Source organism: Dermacentor albipictus, chromosome 8 (assembly GCF_038994185.2).
Source record: "Dermacentor albipictus isolate Rhodes 1998 colony chromosome 8, USDA_Dalb.pri_finalv2, whole genome shotgun sequence".
NCBI lineage: Eukaryota > Metazoa > Arthropoda > Arachnida > Ixodida > Ixodidae > Dermacentor > Dermacentor albipictus.
The window spans coordinates 103,205,207-103,211,507 of record NC_091828.1 but is presented as its reverse complement, the minus strand read 5'-3'; the positions used below and the strand labels follow the sequence as shown (position 1 = coordinate 103,211,507).

At 51.7% G+C, this 6,301-nt stretch overlaps 1 long non-coding RNA gene across 1 annotated transcript; it reads left to right on the top strand.

Annotated features, from left to right (window-relative positions):
* Window positions 1-5,750, top strand: LOC139048916 (uncharacterized). Its single transcript, XR_011508035.1, has 2 exons — window positions 1-923; window positions 4,786-5,750. It is a non-coding gene; the product is annotated as an uncharacterized lncRNA (long non-coding RNA).
* The last annotated feature ends 551 nt before the right edge of the window (window positions 5,751-6,301 follow it).

Here is a 6,301-nt window from a genome sequence, read left to right as displayed (position 1 = left end):
TTTACTTTTAAACTCACACGTCCAAATTGTTAACTCCCTTGTTATCATTATTATTTTAGGCACCTAATTAAACCGCCCGATTCTTGGCCAATCCCCCACTGTGGGTATGTGCCACGGCCACTCAGGACAACAACAACAACAGAATCGCTCTGTTCCACGCCGAGCGAAGCGTCGCATTGCTGGCGGCACAGAAAAAGCAGCGCGCCGAACTGTCGACATCGTTCCGATAGCCGCCTATGCAGCCAGGTGCGCAGCACCTCGGCATCGTCTGCTTATATTCTCAACAAACTCGGCGAAAGCTACAGTTTCGCGGATTACATGCTTGCTGAAATTCGCCTTCAACAACGAACCACACAATACGCTGCACCGCGCGCTTAGTCCGGCCCGCCCGCGTAGCCGGCTAGTGAGGAAGTGAAGCCGGGCGCGACTGCAGCGCCACGAAGGCGCGGGCGGGTGGCGGTTCCGCGCAACGGCGCCGAGTTTTAAAACTGAAGCTAGTCTAGTAACGTTGGGCGCGACTATCGCGACAGCTTGTTATATTAGCCCAGTGGCCACCGGGCCGCATTCCACTACGAGGCATCATGGAATAAACCACGTTTGGTTTTGCTTACGCCTTCTTCCTTCGGCTGCGGTTTCCCCCCATGAAAACACTACATTGGCGACGAGGATGGGATCCTGAGCATTTCTACGGCAAGCTGACATGGCAACGGAAGGTCCGGCAGTGGCGGGTTCAGTGGTCCTGAGCAATTCTACGGCAAGCTGACATGGCAACGGAACGTCCGGCAGTGGCGGGTTCAGTGGCGCAAATCGTGGGTCGACTGGGACACATCGAGCCCTTTGACGAGTCCGCAAGCGACTGGCCGTCGTACGAGGAACGCCTGTCGTCGTTTCTTTAGGTCAACCGTATCCCCGAGGACGACAAGGTACACGCTTTCTTGAGTCTCATAGGCCCAAAGACGTATACAGTCTTCTCAAGTCGTTGACCGCGCCGGAAATGCCGTTAGCTAAGGGCTTCGAGTTTTTAAAGAGTCTTCTTGGTGACCATTTGTCACCGAAGCCGTCGGTAATTAGGGAACGCACAAAATTTCACAGAAGAGTGCAACTTGAGACAGAATCAGTTTCGGAATATGCTGCGCAGTTGCGGAAATTGGCACAGACATGCGAATTTGAATCCGCCCTTGATCAGTCGTTGCGGGACCGTTTTGTCTGTGGTCTGTGCCGAGAAGATAGACAGCGCGTGTTATTCACGGAAGATAACAAGCTAACCTTTCAGAAAGCCGCGGAACGAGCGCTAGCCATGGAAGCGGTGAAAAAGAGCGCTGCAGAAGCGCACGCTTCGGAATCAAGCGTATCGGACGTTCACAAAGTCGGAGCGGTCGGGGAATCTGATATGACGCAGGAAAATTGCTACCACTGCGGATCTGCGAAACATGCAAGCAGACTATGTCCGCACGTTGCGGCCGTCTGTTTCAAATGTGATAAGAAAGGGCACGTTCAAAGAGTGCGCCACGCTAACGAGAAGAGAACGACGAAGGGAGCGCGTCGAAACGCGGTGAAGGGGTTGAGTCCCGTTCAAGCTTCTGTTAGCGTGAAGGGAATTGTTTCGCCTGGTCTGGAGCCGATAAAAATTTCAGTGCAAGTACAAGACGTACCCTTGGAAATGGAGCTGGATACTGGGGCTACTGTGTCCGTAATGTCTCTGGATCAGTTTCGTCAAATGCTTCCCTCGAGCAAGGTCGTGCCAACGACGCTGAAGCTGCGGACGTTCGACGGAGCCATCATCCAGCCTGTCGGAGTCTCTCACGTTGCCGTGCAGAACGGAGAGCAGAAGGCCCAGCTGCCTTTTTACGTCACGAGAGAAAATTTGGGACCCGCTCTGCTAGGTCGTTCGACAATAGTTACAAGCCATCAGACTCGACTGGAGCCGTATTTTCAAGCTCAACGCTATTCCCAGGTGGGACGATTCTGCCTGTTCCAGACTGCGCGCTCTTCTAGACAGGTATACCAGAGTTTGTTTCAGGACGAACTGGGGACAATTACAGAAGAGCGACATTGTCCTTGAAAGAAGGTAGCGTGCCAAAATTTATGAAGGCAAGAAGTGTTCCCTCTGCATTGTAAACAGCAGTCGAGGCTGAGCTTAAAAAGTTGGAAGACATGGGAGTCATTTCGCCAGTCGGGACAAGTGACTACGCCACGCCGGTTGCGCCAGTAGTAAAGAAGGACGGTGGCATAGGACTATGCGGCGATTGTAAGACCACCCTAAACACTTGTCTTGAAACTGATCGGTATCCACTCCCGGGAATCGACGAGTTATTCACAGCGCTCGCAGGGGGCGAAGAATTTTCTAAAGTTGACCTAAATCGAGCCTATCAGCAGGTAGTAATGTCGGAGTCGTCAAGAAAGCACTTGACACTAAATACTCATAAAGGACTTTTTTCCGTAAACAGGCTGCCGTTCGGCGTTTCTTCGGCACCTTCCATTTTCCAAATAATTATGGACACAATGTTGAAAGGCCTGAAAGGCGTCAGCTGCTATTTGGACGACGTTCTCATCACCGGCAAGACGTCAGACGAGCATTTTGCAAATCTCGAAGCGGTTCTGAAGCGGTTGACTGAGCGCGGCGTTCGAGTAAAGAAAGAAAAGTGTTCATTTTTCCCAAACGGAACTACAGTATCTGGGTCATGTTATCAGTGCAGCAGGTGTCAGCACAACGCCAGACAAGATAGAAGCACTGATGAAAGCGTCCGCACCCACAGGCAAGCAGCAACTACAATCGTTTCTGGGCATTGTAAATTACTACGGGAAGTTTGTTCCTCGATCGTCTACTCTGGCGAGTCCACTTTACAAACTGCTGCGTCGCGACCAGCCATGGCTCTGGGATGAATCGTGTCAAGGAGCGTTCGAGGAAATCAAGAATGCGTTGGCGTCATCCTCGATCCTGGCGCATTACGACCCAGATAAACCTTTGTTAGTGGCATGCGACGCTTCCCAATACGGCGTGGGCGCAGTACCTTCTCATGTAACTGAAGATGGAAGCTCTCGGCCTGTGTTTTATGCGTCGCGCACGTTAACTGAGGCTGAAAATAAGTGCAGTCAGCTAGAAAAAGAAGCGCTGGCCATTATCTTTGCCGTCAAAAAGTTTCATTTTTTACATCTATGGAAGATGTTTCACGTTGATTACGGATCACAAGCCATTACAAACAATTCTGGGGCAAAAAACAGGCATTCCACCAATTGAAGCGGCACGCTTACAGCGATGGGCTGTCACGTTGTCCGCTTACAAGTACTCGCTCGTGTACAAAAAGTCCAGTGACAACGCAGAAGCAAATTTTTTTTCAAGGTGCTCCAGGGTTCTGAAGACGGCGCGTCCGAAGGCGAAGAATCATTTTATGATTTGCGTCTGGACTCTATGCCGGTGTCCGCTAAACAGATTGCGCTCGCTACAGCACGTGATCCGGTGCTCAGTAAAGGGCTCCAGCTTACAAGCATAGGCTGGCCATTGCATTTGCGAGATGCGAGCTTAAAACAATTTTTCGACAGACGTTTGCAGATCAGCGTGCATCAAGGGTGCCTCATGTATGGCCTGAGGGTTGTTATTCCGTCCCCTCTTAGGGAGTCCGTCGTGCTCGACGAACTGCACCTAGGTCATCCCGGCATTGTGCGGAGCAAGGAGCAGGCTCGCAGCTACGTGTGCTGGCCGTCAATTGATGCAGACTTAGAGGCAAAGGTACGAAGTTGCCCAGCCTGCCAGGAACAACGGAATGATCCATTTAAGGCACCTCTGCATCTCTGGCCATGGCCGACCGCACCGTGGAGGTGAATTCCCTTGGACTTCGCGGGACCTTTCCGAGGAACTATGTTTTGTAAGAGTTGAGGAGGACGTCGGGATGAAAAACTTGAGAGGTTTATTTACATTATTTACAGTGAGAATCAATCAACAGTCTTAAAGTCATTACGGGCCGGCAGCAATTCGGACGCTGCGGCCCGTGGCAAGAAGCTCGAAAGAGATGAATCAAGGAATGCTCCAGGAATGCTCTCTTGCTGCTCCCGGTCTGTGTCTTTTAAGCCCTTCGGTGTCTCGAAGACACGTCACGTTCGGCCAATGGGCGTGCCCGCTCAGGTGACGCCATTTTCGGCCAATCGGCGATCCCGCTCAGGTGTCGTCATTTCGGCCAATGGTAGGCGCCCGTGCGATTTTGTCACACCCGGTGGAGAGGGTCGCTCCTTGGTCCCCAATTGTCCGATTGCTTACTTCTCTCTGCGGTGTTGCCTTCCCGGTCTGCAACTACCGTGACAAAGGCGGACTGGGGGGATTGCTGCCAGGGCGTCAAGGTGCATTACACCCCTCTTGCCTCTTGGACCCACGTTACCTGGAACAGTGCCAGGTTCTCGCTTCACTTTCGGGACCTGCGTTACCTGGAACCGTGCCAGGCTCCCGCTACACTTTCGGGAGCTGCGTTACCTGGAACCGTGCCAGGCTCCCGCTACACTTTCGGGAAGAGTCAAACTGTGAGTAGCTCCAGATGCGGCGCACGGGGTGGGGGCCGCCGACTTCTTTGCACGTGCCGCGCCTCGGCAAATGTAGTGTCCGTGCTCCTGCGCTCCTTAATTAGCTGTGGCGCGATTCGATGTGGTCTGGTGAACTCGAAGTAGGCTCAAGAAACGGTCCCGTGTCTAACAGTTTTTAGTGGTTGTAGATGCTCACTCGAAGTGGCCGGAAGTGTTCGTTATGCGAAGCACTACGTCCGAGCGTACTGTTGCCTGCTTGCGTGAACTTTTCTGCAGATTCCGAGTGCCGGAGACGGTGGTGTCCGACAACGGACCACGACTGGTGTCCGAAGAGTTCAAGGCGTTTACGCGGAACGTCGGGGCCAGACATGTCGTGAGCGCCCCCTTATCACCCAAGCACAAATGGTCTGGCGGAGCGTTTCGTGCAAACGTTGAAGTCTGCTCTACGCAAGTCATCTTCCGGCGAGTCTGTCGAAAAAACACTTCACAACTTGTTATTGGCGTGCCGAAGTACGCCTCACCCTAGGACTGGAGAAGCTCCAGCTAACCTGTTGATGGGTAGAAGATTGCGCACCAGGCTGGATGCAATTAAGCGTATACAGTGGAGGGGAAGGTGATGCACAGTCAGTTCACCCGAATGCAGCTGCGCAGGAGCAACAGGGACTGTTTTTGTGTTAATTACATTGTTCTAGTTCGCAATTACAGAGGCTCAACGAAGTGGGTTCGTGGAACCGTTCTGAAGAAGACTGGACCAGTCTCTTACAAAGTCATGGTAACCACACCCCGAGGCAAGTTCATCTGGCGTCGACATCTCGACCAGCTGCTGGCTGGCGACGGCCCTATGGTGACACCAAGGGCATCCGACTCCGACTTCACGGAGGGGTTCCTGGTCTTCCCTCAAAGCCAGACTGGCGACCAGCCAACGTCAGAAGATCCGGGGCCCGTGGAGTCTGTCCCTCCAGCTCCCGCTCCTCCATCCGAGACATCAGCTCCGCAATGGCGCTACCTGTCAAGACAACCCCGTCCACCCGAGCGATACTATCAGCCCGTTCTTTAAATATTGTATAAGGATACAAGTGCACCCTCTAAAACAAAGAGGGAGGAGTGTTGTGATATCATCGCCGCTAGAGCGATAGCAGCGGCGCGACTGTCGCGACAGCTTGTTATATTAGCCCAGTCATGTGGCCACCGGGCCGCATTCCACTACGAGCCCTCATTGAATAAACCACGTTTCGTTTTGCTTACGCCTTCTTCCATCGGCTGCGGTTTCCCCACACGAAAACAGTACAAATTTGAAGTGAGAAAGAGAAAAATTACTACAAAGGAACGTACGAACCTAGACACAGTAAGGCTAAAATTAGAATTGAGGCCAGAGCTCGCTAACAAATATGCAGCTTTAGAATAGGAAGATTAAGATAATATAGGGGCAATGAATGAACCCGTAACCAGTCTGATTGCAGAAGCAAGAACTGAAGTTGGAGGTTAAGCCCCAAGGCAACTAGTAGGTAAGCTCTCAAGTAACAAAGTACCTTATAAAGAAACGACAAAGCGTGAACCTGTCTAATTCCGAAGATGCAATGCCCTGAACTGTAACAGCTGATAAACGAAAAGAAAGTAAGTGGTATTCGAAATTACAACGTTAAAAATTAAGGACGTATTAAAAATTGGCCTCAGCATGAAATTAGGGAGGCGAAACTTGGTATATAGGACAGGCCAAGATGTACTCAGGGAGAGATAAGCAAGGCAGTGTCAGCAATTTTAATTATATAGTAGAAGCAGCAGAAGAATTCTA